Genomic DNA, 13,401 nt, shown 5'->3' on the forward strand with positions numbered 1-13,401 from the left:
ACATATGAGCCTTTTGCTTCCGACGATAGTGGAGGAGTTACCTCAAACAAACCTTCCTCTAAGAACCAGGAAAGCAAAACAAAAAGTAATCTGTTTAAAACCACTAGAGAACCTGCAGGACAGTGAGAATCTGTAGGACTGAGATCTGGAAGAAACAGACGAGACCAGACTGTAGGCTCATTTCCCACCAAGAGTCAATGAATTACTGGCCGAGAGCCTGAGAAGCTAAGCAGAGATCTGTGAGTGGGGGCACCAAAAATCAGATCCAGGGCCACCCGAGGAGGAACAGCCCCAGTAAACATTCCAGAAATCTGGAGGGTGCCCAAAGAACTACACCCTAGCTATCAAGGTGAACCAAAAGTAGACCAGGCCACACAAGGAGAGAAATATAGCTTCAAATCTTCTCAATCCCTGCTGAAATTAAGGTAACCTGACCTACCTAGTGTCATTAACCTAGCTGCATGTTAATAAAAATCTTCTCAAAGAAACTTAGCAAAAGTAAATCTTATCAGAAAAAAGATATCCAGAAATCCAAATTATTTTATCATTTATATAAAATGTCTTAAAATAAAAAATAACCAGTCAAGACGTGACTGAAACCAAAATTTAAAAACGTCAACAGAAATATACCCATAGTAGTTACAGATGTCATTATCGGAAAAGGACTTTCAAATAAATTAATGTGTGCAAATAATTAAAAAAGAAAACAAAAAATTTTAGCACATAATTCTTAAAAATATAAAAAATACAGAAAAAATATGATTTTGGAAACAAATTAGGAAACTGATGAGTTCAACAATAGGTTTGCTACAGCTGAAGAATGAATGACCCAAAAGATTATAAAGAGAGAAATAGTTACGCTGAAGCCCAAAGAGATAGAAGAATAAAAAATACAGAAAAGAGTGAAAAAATTATGAAACATGGAGAAAAGATCCAAGATACATGTAACAGGAGTCCCAGAAAAGAAAACGAAAAAACATATGGGAAGAAGAGATATTTAAAGACCTAACAGTATAAAATACAGCAGCATGAAGAAGTGGGACTGACTCCTGGAATACAAGAGTAAGTCCACATGCTAAAATCAATCCAGGTGATATGCCACACTAAGAGAATGAAGAAAAAATAAAACACATGATCATCTCAATTGATGCGGAAAAAGGATGTGAAAAAGTACAATACTTTTTTATAATAAAAACAACCAATTAGGAATAGAAGGAAACTATCTCAATATAATAAAAGTCATATAGAAAATCCCACAGCTTACACCATAATCGATGCTGAAAGACTGAGAGCTTTCGCTTTACTATCAGAAACAAGACAAGGATAACTGATTTTGCAACCTCTATTCAACAATGTAGTGAAGTTCCAGCCTGAGCAATTACGCAAGAAAAACAAATAAAAGGTACCCAAATTGGAAAGGAAGAAGTATAATTATCTTCATTTGCAGATGACGTGATCTTATTATGTGTAGAACCCCTTGAAGATTCCACAAAACCATTGTTACAACTAATAAAAAAATTTATTAAAGTGGTCAAATACAAATCAACACACAACAGCTTTATTTCTATATATTAACGATGAAAAGTCTGAATTAAGGAAAGAATTCCATTTACAATAGCATCAAGAAGAATAAAATACTCAGGAATTTATTCAACGACATGAAAAACTTGTACACTGAAAACTAAAAAAAAAAACCACTGAAAAAAAAGAATTAAAGAAGAAAACCCATGTTCATAGATTGAAACACAATGTTAACATTTCAGTATTACCCAGAGCAATCTGCAAATTCAATGCAATCCCTATCAAAATCCCAATGAAAAAAAAAAGAAAATGCCATCCTAAATTCATATGGAATCTCAAGGAACTCCAGATAGCCAAAAAAAATCTTGAAGAACAGAGTTGGAGGACTCAGTCCCTAATGTCAAAATCTTGCACAAAACAACAATAATCAAAATATAGTATAGTACTGACATAAAGACAGACATATAGACCAACAGAATAGAGAGCGCCCAGAAATAAATCCATACATATATGGTTAAATGTCAAAAAGTGGCAATGGACACTATCAGCACATAAGACAGCAACCCACAGAATGGGAAAAAATAATTGTAAATCACTTTATCTAATACGAGATTAATATCCAGAATACATTTTTTTTTAAAAAACCCTAATACAAAAACAAAAAATAAACCACCCAATTTCAAAAATGGGCAAAGGACTTGAATAGACATTTCTCCAAAGAAGATATACAAATGGAAAATAAGCACCTGTAAGGGTGCTCAAAATCACTAATCACCGCTGCACAAATGCAAATCAAAACCACAGTAAGATACCACTTCACACCCATTTGGATGACTATTAACAGAACAAACAAAAAGACACAAAACGACAAGTGTTACTGTGGATGTGGAGAAATTGGAACCCTTCTGCATTGTTTTGGAAATATAAAATGGTACGGTTGATGTGGAAAACAGTATGGTGGTTACTAAAATACACACACACACACACACACACACACACACACACACACACACACACATATAGAATTACCATTTTATCCAACAATTCCACTTCTAGGTATATACACAAAAGAACTGAAAGAACTCAAACAACATATGTGTAAACTAATGTTGATACGCGCATTATTCACAAAAGTCAAAAGGTGCAAACAACCCAAGTGTCCACTGGCACACGAACATAGAAGCAAAAAAAAAAAAAAACAACAAAAACACGGATAAGTATACATACTATAAACATAAAGTAGAATATTTTTCAGCCTTAAAAATGGATATCCTATCACATGCTGTAACACAGATGAATCTTGAAAATTTTATGCTAAAATAAGCCACTTACAGAACAAATACTACATAATTCCATTTATATGAGCTATTTAGAGCTGTAAAATTCAGAATGACTGAAAAAGAAACGGTAGTTGCCAGGGACAGGAGGGAGGGAGGAATGGGGAGTTAGTGTTTACTGGGTTCACCTCAGCAGTATGAGGTGATGAAAAAGTTCTGGAGATGGATGGTGGGAATTTACTAAATGCCACTGAACTGTACGCTTAAAAATGGCTACAACGGCAAAGACTATGTTATGTGTATTTTACCACACTTTCAAAAAATAAGAAGTACGTACACTCCTTTAAAATAATTTCAGGTTTCAAATTTTATTAATACAAGGAGTTTTAGTAGAAATAGCAACATTTAAAACCAACCTTTAAAACTAAAACCTAACTGTAGCAAACACAGTTGGGCATTTTTTTCCCATACAGAAAGTAATGTATCTTACCCTAGGGGGTAAAAATGAATCTCTCTAATTAAATCGCCAGGCCTATAACTGTATTCAGGCAATATTAATACAGTGAAAAAAAACAGTTTAAACTGAACTCTGTTGACTGAAATTTTTTTTAGTAGCTCAATTTTTTAAAAAATCAGGAACTAGTTTTAAAAAGATGCCCAGTATGGGTTTTGTTGTCTTAATTTAGGAGATAACAGAATGTAGCACTCCAATTCAGGTCAAGTCATACTAATACTGATTACAGGTGTTCAGTCTTTTACCACCAATTTTGTTTACTGTTTTAAAGAACCTTGTTTCGTAAGTAGATAAATATTTTAAGAGCATGGACTTTAAACAGAAGGTGAACTTACTTTCAACTTGGCCCTTATTAAATAAACATCACTCTTTGAGTTCATTCATCAAAACACACCATATTTTGACGATTCTAGTAAATCAACTACCTGTTTAATTTTATAAAAAGCTACTAAAATAAACTTCCTAATAGAGTAATTATGTACAATCAATAGCTGAATGCTTTTAACAAATAAACAGGTATCTATCAAGAGGAAATCTGTAATGATTCATTCCTTCTTTAAAAGGGAGGAACTTAAGATTTCAATTTTGGCCATACTAAACTTGAGATGGTCATGGATCATACAAGTGGAAATGTCAAATAGGAAGCTAGATAAAGCTCAGACATCAGCACTAAAAATACACCTTGGGGAGTTTGGGCATCTTGATATTAATATTGTAGGGAAAATGTGCCCACCTAGGGGTAAAATATAAAATGGAAAAAAAACAAAAGTACCAGGGAACAAAACATTTGTCTTTGAAAATGAATAGCTCGAAACTATCCTTTAGATACAAAGTTTTTAAACAATTTGGTCCACGTTTAAAAAAATTTTTTTTCAAAAAGAAACCTGAATTTCAGCTTCCCTTGAAAAATCCATTCTACTTTCAAAAATTCTAAGGAAATAGTAAGACAATGACAAAACAAATACATATGGATGTTCATTCCAATGCAATCAAAATATGAAATCATAAAGGGCAAAATACTTATAAGTAAGCACACAGGGATAACCTGTCTAAATGATAAAACGTGGTAGCCAGCGTTTCCAAAACTAAAACAAAGCAATTTTCTCAAAGAAAACTAGACTAAGGCACATCCTAATCAAATGACTATACTAAGGCACATCCTAATCAAATGACTAAAACTATACTAAGGCACATCCTAATCAAATGACTAATCAAATGACTAAAACTAAGGCACATCCTAATCAAACAGCTAAATGTTTTAGCTATTCATTGAAAAAGTCTTAAGAGCAGTCCAAAAAAACAGAAAATTTACATATGGGGGTACAAAATAGTATCAGACTTTCTGTCCGAAACTATTCAAGCTATTTCAGAAACTGTTTCACAACATATTACCAGAGATAAAGAAGCACATTTCAACACAGAGAACCCAATTGATTCACCAAGAAGACACTTAAAAAAACTAAATATGCATGCGCCTAATAATGGAGCTTCAAAATACATGAACAAAAAGTGAAAGGAGAAACACACAAATCCATAATGAAAGTTGAAGATTTCCACATTCCTCACTCAGCAATTACTGGAATAAACAGAAAATCAGAAGGGATGAATCCTGAAGAACATTACCAACCAATTTGACCTAATTAACGTGTTTAGAAAGTCCCACTCAACAGCAGCAGAATGTTTGGTGCACAGCAAAGATTTACTAATACAGACAACATTCTGCACTTACAATAAATACACAAAGTATGTTCTTGGGCTACAACAGAATTAAATTAGAAGCCTATTAGATTAAAAATATCTGGAAAATAAACCAAATATTTGGAAATTATACAGATCAAAAAGAACCACAAAGAAATTTTAAAATTCTTTGAAATCCATGTAAATGAATATATACTATAAACTTTGTAGGATGCAGGCAGATATAGGAAAATTTAAACTATTAAGTGCTCCCTTGGAAAATAAGAAAGGCCACCAATATCAGAATGAAAGACGAGATTATCACCATAGATCCTTCAAACATTAAAAGAGTAACAGAATGTAATATGCAACTTCATGTCCACAAATTAGAGAACTTACATGAAGTGAATGAATTCCTTGAAACAAACAAACTAAAGCTTATTCAAGATGTTGAATATAAATCTAAATAGTCCAAAGTCAATCAAAACAATTGAACTCATAGTTTAAAATCTCCCCACAAAGAAACTCCAAACCCAGAGGCCTTGGCTGGTAAATTTTATCAGACACTTTACTAAAGAAGAAATAACACCAATTATAAAGAAATTTTTCCAGAAAAGGAAATCTTTCCAACTCATTCTAATATCTAGATTTAAAAAAAAATTTTTAACTACAAACCAATGCCTACTGAGAAAACAGATTTTAAAAACTGTTACCTAAATTTTAGCAAATTAATCCAGCAATATATAAAAAATGTAACACATCATGACCAAAAGTGATTACTTCAGAAATGCATGTTTTATTGGTTCAGTATTCAAAAATCAAGCAATGTGATTTACTACATTAACCAAAAGATTTTAAAAAGAAACACATAATTATCTCAAAAGATGCAGATAACTCGATAAAAATTTAATGCCCATTCATAAGAAAAAAACTCTCAGCAAGCTGTGAATAGAAGGAAATGTCCTCAGTCTTATAAAGAGTATCTATGAAAATCTATTGCTAACATCAATGGTGAAAGACAATGTTTCTGACCTAAGACCAAGGGCTAAGGAAAGGGTGTCAGCTCACCACTTCTATTCAACACTGCACTGGGACTACTAGGCAGTGCAATAAAGCAAATAAAAAAAATACAAGATATAAGAATTGTACAAGAGGAAGTAAAATATTCTTTATTCACAGACAAGATGATGTCGTTTGTAGGACCACAAAACATTTGAAGGAATATGCAATAATACCATTAGTACTAATGAGTTTAGCAAAATCACAAATTACAAGGTTTTACACAAAAATCAATTATATTTCTATATACTAAGAACAAAAACTGATTTTCTTTAAATTGCCACTCATAACAACAATAATAAAGGGTCAGTTGAACAAAACATACATAATGCCTTTACATTAAAAACTACAAAATACTGCTGAGAAAAACTAAAGACAACTTCAATGGAGAGAAATACCAAGTTCATGCATCAAAATACTTAACATCCTTAAGAGTTCAACTCTCTCCCCCAAATTGGCCTCTAGGGTAAAAATATTCATAATTAAAATGCCATTAGGCATTTTTGTAGAGACTGACAAGCTGATTCTAAAATACACAGAAAGAAATGGAAAGAACCTAGAATAGAAAAACAACTTAGAAATAGAAGAACAAAGTTGGAGGATTTACACCACTCGATTTTAAGACTCACTGTAAAGCTGCTTGATTACTATCTTGTAATCAAAACAGTACAGTACTCTCATAAGGACAGATATATAGAACAGAACAGAGTCATAAAATAGACCCACATATGATGGTCAATTGATTTTCAACAAAGATGCCAAGGTAATTCAACAGCAGAAAATATTATCTTCTCAAAAATGATTTTGGAACAATTTATTTCCATTTGCAAAGAAATAAATCTCATCCCTTACCTCACACCATATAAAAAAGTTAACTCAAAATGGACCACAGACCTAAAATATAAGAGCCCAAAGCAGTTCCAAGACATGAAAGAAAAAAAAGGTAGGAAAAAATCTTGCCCAATCTCTGTGCCAACTCCTCCAATTTCTACTCCAAATTAGGGCAGAATGATAGGGGAAAATCCCTAATTGGAAGCTCTTCAGTCAACATATAAATCTATTCAAAAGGAAAGAGCATTACCCATCTAAGTACTCAAGAATAACTCCTAAGCAAGTAGTTATTAACTCAAGCATAACCCTCAGAGCCAGAGAAAGCCTAACAGGAAGAATTAGACATTCTATATCCTTGAACTTAGTTAGGGAAGAAAGCATTATAAAAAATTTCCTAAAGCTTAAACATGACCCAAAATATAACAGCTGAAATTATGCGCAGAGCCATTACCAAGGTTCAGAGAAGGTTCACAGTTCTGAGCTATGGGAATAAGACTGGCTAAATACCTACAAGTGTTTTAATCAAATCACTCGGTTTAGAGCAGTTATTAGACAAAATGAACTTATGAGAAATGTAAATAAAATGAAAAAGAAACATTCAAAGATTTAGACAAAACTAACCAAAGTTTGGATTTTAAAATGTGAATTAAACTTCATTATCGCCATCCTGCCTATACATATATAAGTTTTGGACTTAAGGATACTTTGCTTCAATTGAAAAGCAATGCCTTTTCTCTAGTTCCCCAAAATGAAAGATACCATAAAATGTGCTGTTCTTCAAAGTTTAACAACAAAAATATATAGCCACAAGAAACTGATATTGGAATAAAGTATTTTAACAAGGAACTCATTTTGTAAGTTCATAAATGTACTTTCTAACATTTAATTTTTCAAGGAAAAAATTAGACCTTATGTTAAATAGCAAAACAACTCTTAAAATGACAACAACAAAAAAGGTCTTAAGTACCTTTCCCACATTTTTTACTGACATAAATCAGGCTTAATCAACGATATCTAATATTTCAAATGTTAATGCTAACTTATAATGTACCAAAACCATTCCCTGCTAACATTTTTTAAATTACATTATTTTTTAATATTCTAGTGTCAATACAATTTTTTTTCCCAATTAAAAACAAAAAGGTAGACTTCATATGAGGTTTCACTCATGAAAACTTCTAAGGCTACGCATTTTGCTGACATACTGAAACCATTAACCTAGACCAATTACGTTTTTAAATCAAAACAGAGTACTCCAGGGCTTTGCAATTACGGGCCTATGATTTAAGGCAATAAATTCAAAGTCACAAAAAAAGCCCACATTTTAAACGATCTCTTAAATTAGCTTAATTTTTTTCACTTACCCTTCCCATCTTTCAAGAAACATGGCTAGATGTGTGCACTTCATCTGTCATTTGAAAACTCTTACCTCAGCTGTGTTATCCTCCAACCCTCCCCTCCTCCTAATTCCTGTCACAGTAAATATGGACTACCTACTTTAGATTTTTTTTTTTTTTTAAAAAGGTAACTGATATGGAATTGGCAAAGATGTAAAGATCTGGGTTTATCTGAGTAGTGTCAGAACATAATACACAAGAAACTATAACTATATAATATTATGCACTTCAACTGGATTCTATAAATTTACTTAATTCATCTACATTAATCCCCAAGATAAACTCCAAAATGATTGCCATTCAAACTCACAAGACAGTCTGAATGGATTTTATTTAACTCTCAAAGTTAAATGTTTTAACAAAGCATCTCCATGGTATTTATTTACTTCATATTGTAGAAAAATGAAAAGTGTCTTACTAGAAATGATGTCTCAACAAAAAGTGCACTTAGATGTGATCCTTGAAGAAAATTCTTCCTTGTTACTTTTTCACAAAATGCAATTCCTTAATAAAGAAAAAATATGAGATGGGTTAGCAATTGTTCTTAACTCAGAATTAAATATATTTCATTATTACAAATTCCAACGATACTACCATGCCTGGCAGACAGCTCCACAAATACTCACTGAATAATAGGAAAATAAATATTTAAAAGTCAGTTATTTTATTTGGCTAAAAAACATAATTTTAGCCAACTGAGCATTTCTAATGTCACTAACCCATTTTTTCAGAGAGTATTACTTAAATGTTCAATAATATTCTACACACTCCAAGACTCACCAGCTGGTTTCCTAGGTTCCATTTTCCTATCCTTTGTATCACATGATAATATTTTATATTTACCTGGAACACACAGCCCCAGAATTTATGTCTGGATGCAACTGTTGAAAATATTCACTGTACTGTGTTCTCATTAAGAAAACTGTCAATAGGTCAGCAATTTCTATTGCCATAATATATGTTTGTATTCATATACAATGTATATACTTATAGCTTTCACTATCTTTTGAAGAGAACATAAAATGGAAATGACCACAAAATGCCAAAATATAAAACTGATCAATGTCAATAATTCACATTAATAAAGGAACACTGGTGAATACTAACCAATGGATTAGTGCATAAAGAACCATCCAGTCCCGCTACAGTTTTGCTTGGAAATGGTAGCAAGATATTTAGGCAGAAAAGGGAAAGATGGTAAAAACTACCCCTCTCTTCACCCCACCTGGGCAGGATCCATGATGCTGCTAATCCAGTAATTCAGAGCCACACGACTGGGTAATTCTGCCAGTCCCCACATAAATCTGCCTCATCAAATGAAAACCGTCATTTCTCCACAGAAAGTCTTTGTAATCTGGGCGGACAGTATTAATTACTGTAATACTGTAACTTTATTTCTACTCCAAACAAACTTTTTCCACTTCCATCTTCTTTTTATAGTAACAAATTAAGTAGTAAAAGCTTGAACTTTAAAACACACACACACACACACACACACACACACACACACACACTCAAGCCTTTTCTGCAAGGTTAAAAGCTTTTTTTTTTTTTTTTGAGGAGTTTGCTCTTAAAAGCCGATTTCAGCTTTTAATCTAATTGCATTGAAATGTAGAAAAGAAAATAACTCCTCAAATATAGTTTTACTTACCAACTTCTAAAATCAAATAATTCAAAGTTAAAATATTTTTCATGGGTCCTCACTCTAAACAAAACTAACTATTTTAATATGTATCTTAGTAACAATTTTGTGTTAGTGTCACAGCAGGAATTAACCTTTAGCTATTTGACCCATGGTAAATAACTAATTAAACATATTTATGTTTACACATTGTAGTACATGTTCTTACATCAAAATTCATTCCTCCATTCAGAAAATGAATTGTGATTGAGAACTATGTACAAAACACAAGTTATCAAAGAGTTTCTAAAAGGCAATACTCTAAAAATCAAGTTTTTATAGTTATCTTCTAATTATCTACAATGAAACACACTCTGACTTTCAAACAATAAAACCACAACTAAAATGTTACTGCTGCAGCCAGTTATAATTAAATTTCATATACCGAACCTCCAAACCCCACTGCTTACATCCAGGCAAGGGCCAGGCAACCTGGACCTCTAGCTGCTGCCCCTCCCGAACCTGGTCGCAACCAACCACCCAGCTCCCTCTGCTTCTGGGTAACCTAGACCGTTGTTAACCTGGACTTCAAGCCATTGCCCAAAGTGTCAATCTCTATAATTCTGTTCACCTTTTTACCCCAGTGAATGCAATGTATGTAATATGTATGGCAGATTAGTGAAAAGTCCTTCATGAGAAAAAAATAAAGCAAGAGAGAAAGTACTATCATAGGGAGGGGACTAAAACGTGAGCAAAGGTATCTGGGGAAGACCTGGTGTAGTAACAGGAACAACTGCAACAGCAGCAGTAACATCTGAGTATTTATTGTCTGCTAATCAGTATTCTAACTGCTTTAGGTAAAGCCACCAACAGCCTCACTGTGGCCCTCAAGAGGAAACTGAAATACTAAGGAGCAACCTGTCAGGGTCACGCAGCCAAGCTAGTTAAGTGGTGAAGCCAGGACTAGAACTCAGGCATGCTTTAACCACTAAGCCTAACCACAGTTCAATTAATGCTTTTTTTGAATTAAGTAAGTGAAAAAATGAATGCATACTGTAACAACAGGTTCAAAAAACAGCAAAGTAAACCTCAGTCTCAGAGGACTGACACCTTTGAGCAGCTTCTGATATACACCGATACACACTGCCCATCGATACCTATGTGAGAGAAACCCTGACGAATAACAGGTGGGTGCCTGCTGTGAACAAAAGTGATGAACACTGATAACTCCCCAATAACTTGTAAAATATATTTTAAATTTCTACATGACAGTTACCACAAATAAAAATTACACAAGATAGTATCACAAAAATCACATGGTTAAAAAAAACAACTTTTAAAGAAGGCACTCTAAAACAAATGAGACCTTTGAAAGCGTTATCATTTCAATGATGAATAAATGCTGACGATCATATTTTATGCTATGGCACAACTTACTGTCAATTTCATTTTCCATATTAACAAGAAAGGTTAAATGTAATGACCAAAGTTCAAATTCCTCTCTTCAAATGTCTCAACTGCACTTTACCAAGCAAACAGACAACCCTATTACAATGATTGATACCTGAAGACCTAAATAACCCAAAATAAATAATTTGCTCACTAATACCTATCTCTTGTTATTTAAGCACCTAACCAGTGAATGCCAATAAGCTAGAAAGCAAAGTAAAATCAAGATACTGCTGACATGATATTAAGATTCTAGTTTCAAATCTTAAGGGCCTAAAAACCTAAACAGCTCCTCAAATCTTGACTTAAAAAAACAAACAAACAAAAAAACCCCTCCATAAATGTATAAAGGAAATTACTATCTTATTTTGGAAATTATAAGAACTCCACTGAACACCTCTGCCCTGAGCATAATGTGATGTCAAAGAAAAGAGGTTTCTGTATGAAAAGAACAACATCTTTAAAGTCAATCTAGATTAGGACAAAAGTTAAACAGGGGGGGGAAAAGTAACAAAGAACAGTCTATAAACACAATAAAAATTGCCTATTTGCTCAAATATGAATTTCCATTTGTAATAAAAACATGGGTGTAGTGGCAATGCTCTCATACATGGGCATCAAGCTCCTCATGCCTTAAAAATACTTGGCTGGCACCCATGACGTAGTAACTGGTGCCAGACATGCTCTCCCACTGAACTTAATTTAAAAAACAGGTCAGATATAGAATACTATAATTTTAAAACACTGGACAGCAAGCAGCTGAGCACTGTGATGTCTGAAAAAAGGACAAGTGTCCCCTACAAATAAATTCCTGGATGCAGAGTCAGGAGGGCAGTGCAGGAATGGGAGCCAAGCAGAGCATGGTGGACTCTGCGACTCGGAGTAGAAGACACAGAGAATGAAATTAAGGGAGGCTGAGGTAGGGGAAATTGTGGGGCAGCTCAAGAAGAGAAAGTGTTCCTGAAATCTGCAGAGAGGTTTCTAGAGAAGCTCTGCCCAGAAGAAATGTAAGGTAAGCCTAAAATGAAATTTTACATTTTCTATTAACCACATTTGAAAGTAAAATGAAGCAGGTGAAACTGATTTTAACATAATTCATTTAACCCAATACGCTCAAAACGTTATCGTTAATGTTCAGAACATAACTGAAACTCGGTGTGTTATACACTTACAGCATATTTAAATTTGAACTAGCCACAGTTCAAGCTCTCAGTAGCCACATGTGGCTACCTGCTACCATACCTGACAATGAAGTTTTTCATTGACTATCAAGCCAGGCATGAACAAAGTGAAACTCTATAAAGCAACGCAAAGAAAAATGATCGGGAAGCAGCTCAAACGCCCCCAGGGCTTACATTAAGACTGGGGGATGTCCAAGTTCCCCAGGGGAGCGAGATCTCACTGAAACCTGGGGCAATCAGAAACTGAAGCAAAATGGCCCCTAAGCAGAAGTGCTGAACTAGTTCTCACGCAAAGGTTCCACTAGACCTGCCAGAATAAAGTTCAAAAACAAGCCTTAAAAGGTTCAAAAAGATCTATGAGAAGTATAACAGCCTGGCGAAACAACATTACAGTCACTCGTGAGGAAATCAACAAACTCCAGACAACAGCATGATGAATGTCCAAGAGTCAATCAAAACTAACTAAAATAAGAAAATGGAAAAAATGTGTGGCCCATACCAGGAGAAAAATCTGAAAAAATAAACAGATCCAGAAACAGAGACGATAACTTTAAGACATATAAACTTTAAAATATTATAAACATATTAAAGTATTTTAAAAAAAACAAGAAATTATTTTTAAAAAGAGTCAAATGGATTTCTAAAGGTGTAAAAGGTAGTTTCTCACAAAAGAACTGTACAGACTTAGCAAGAGATTAAACAGTGCAGAAAAAATGACTCCTGAATTGAACTATTGCATTCACTAAAACAGCTCAACTTAAAAAGGCTGGCCACACAGAATGTTGAAGACACAGAGAAACTGCAACTCACTGCTGGTAGGACTATAACATTATACAACTACTTCAGAAAACAGTTTCACAGTTTCTTATAAGGT

General features: G+C 33.6%; 1 protein-coding gene across 16 annotated transcripts in view; it reads right to left on the reverse strand.

Annotated features, from left to right (window-relative positions):
- MEF2A (myocyte enhancer factor 2A) overlaps positions 1 to 13,401 on the reverse strand; it is a 79,082-nt gene that overhangs the window by 48,089 nt on the left and 17,592 nt on the right. For 13 of the 16 annotated variants that reach the window (XM_081124681.1, XM_081124692.1, XM_081124687.1 and 10 more), the window contains exon 2: positions 8,695 to 8,780. The exons of the other annotated variants lie outside the window; for them this stretch is intronic. The gene's annotated coding sequence lies outside the window, so the exon portion shown is untranslated. The remainder of the gene's footprint in view (positions 1 to 8,694; positions 8,781 to 13,401) is intronic. 16 annotated transcript variants of the gene reach the window in all.

Source organism: Miniopterus schreibersii (genome assembly GCF_964146895.1).
Source record: "Miniopterus schreibersii genome assembly, chromosome: 22".
In the NCBI taxonomy this organism is placed as follows: Eukaryota; Metazoa; Chordata; class Mammalia; order Chiroptera; family Miniopteridae; genus Miniopterus; species Miniopterus schreibersii.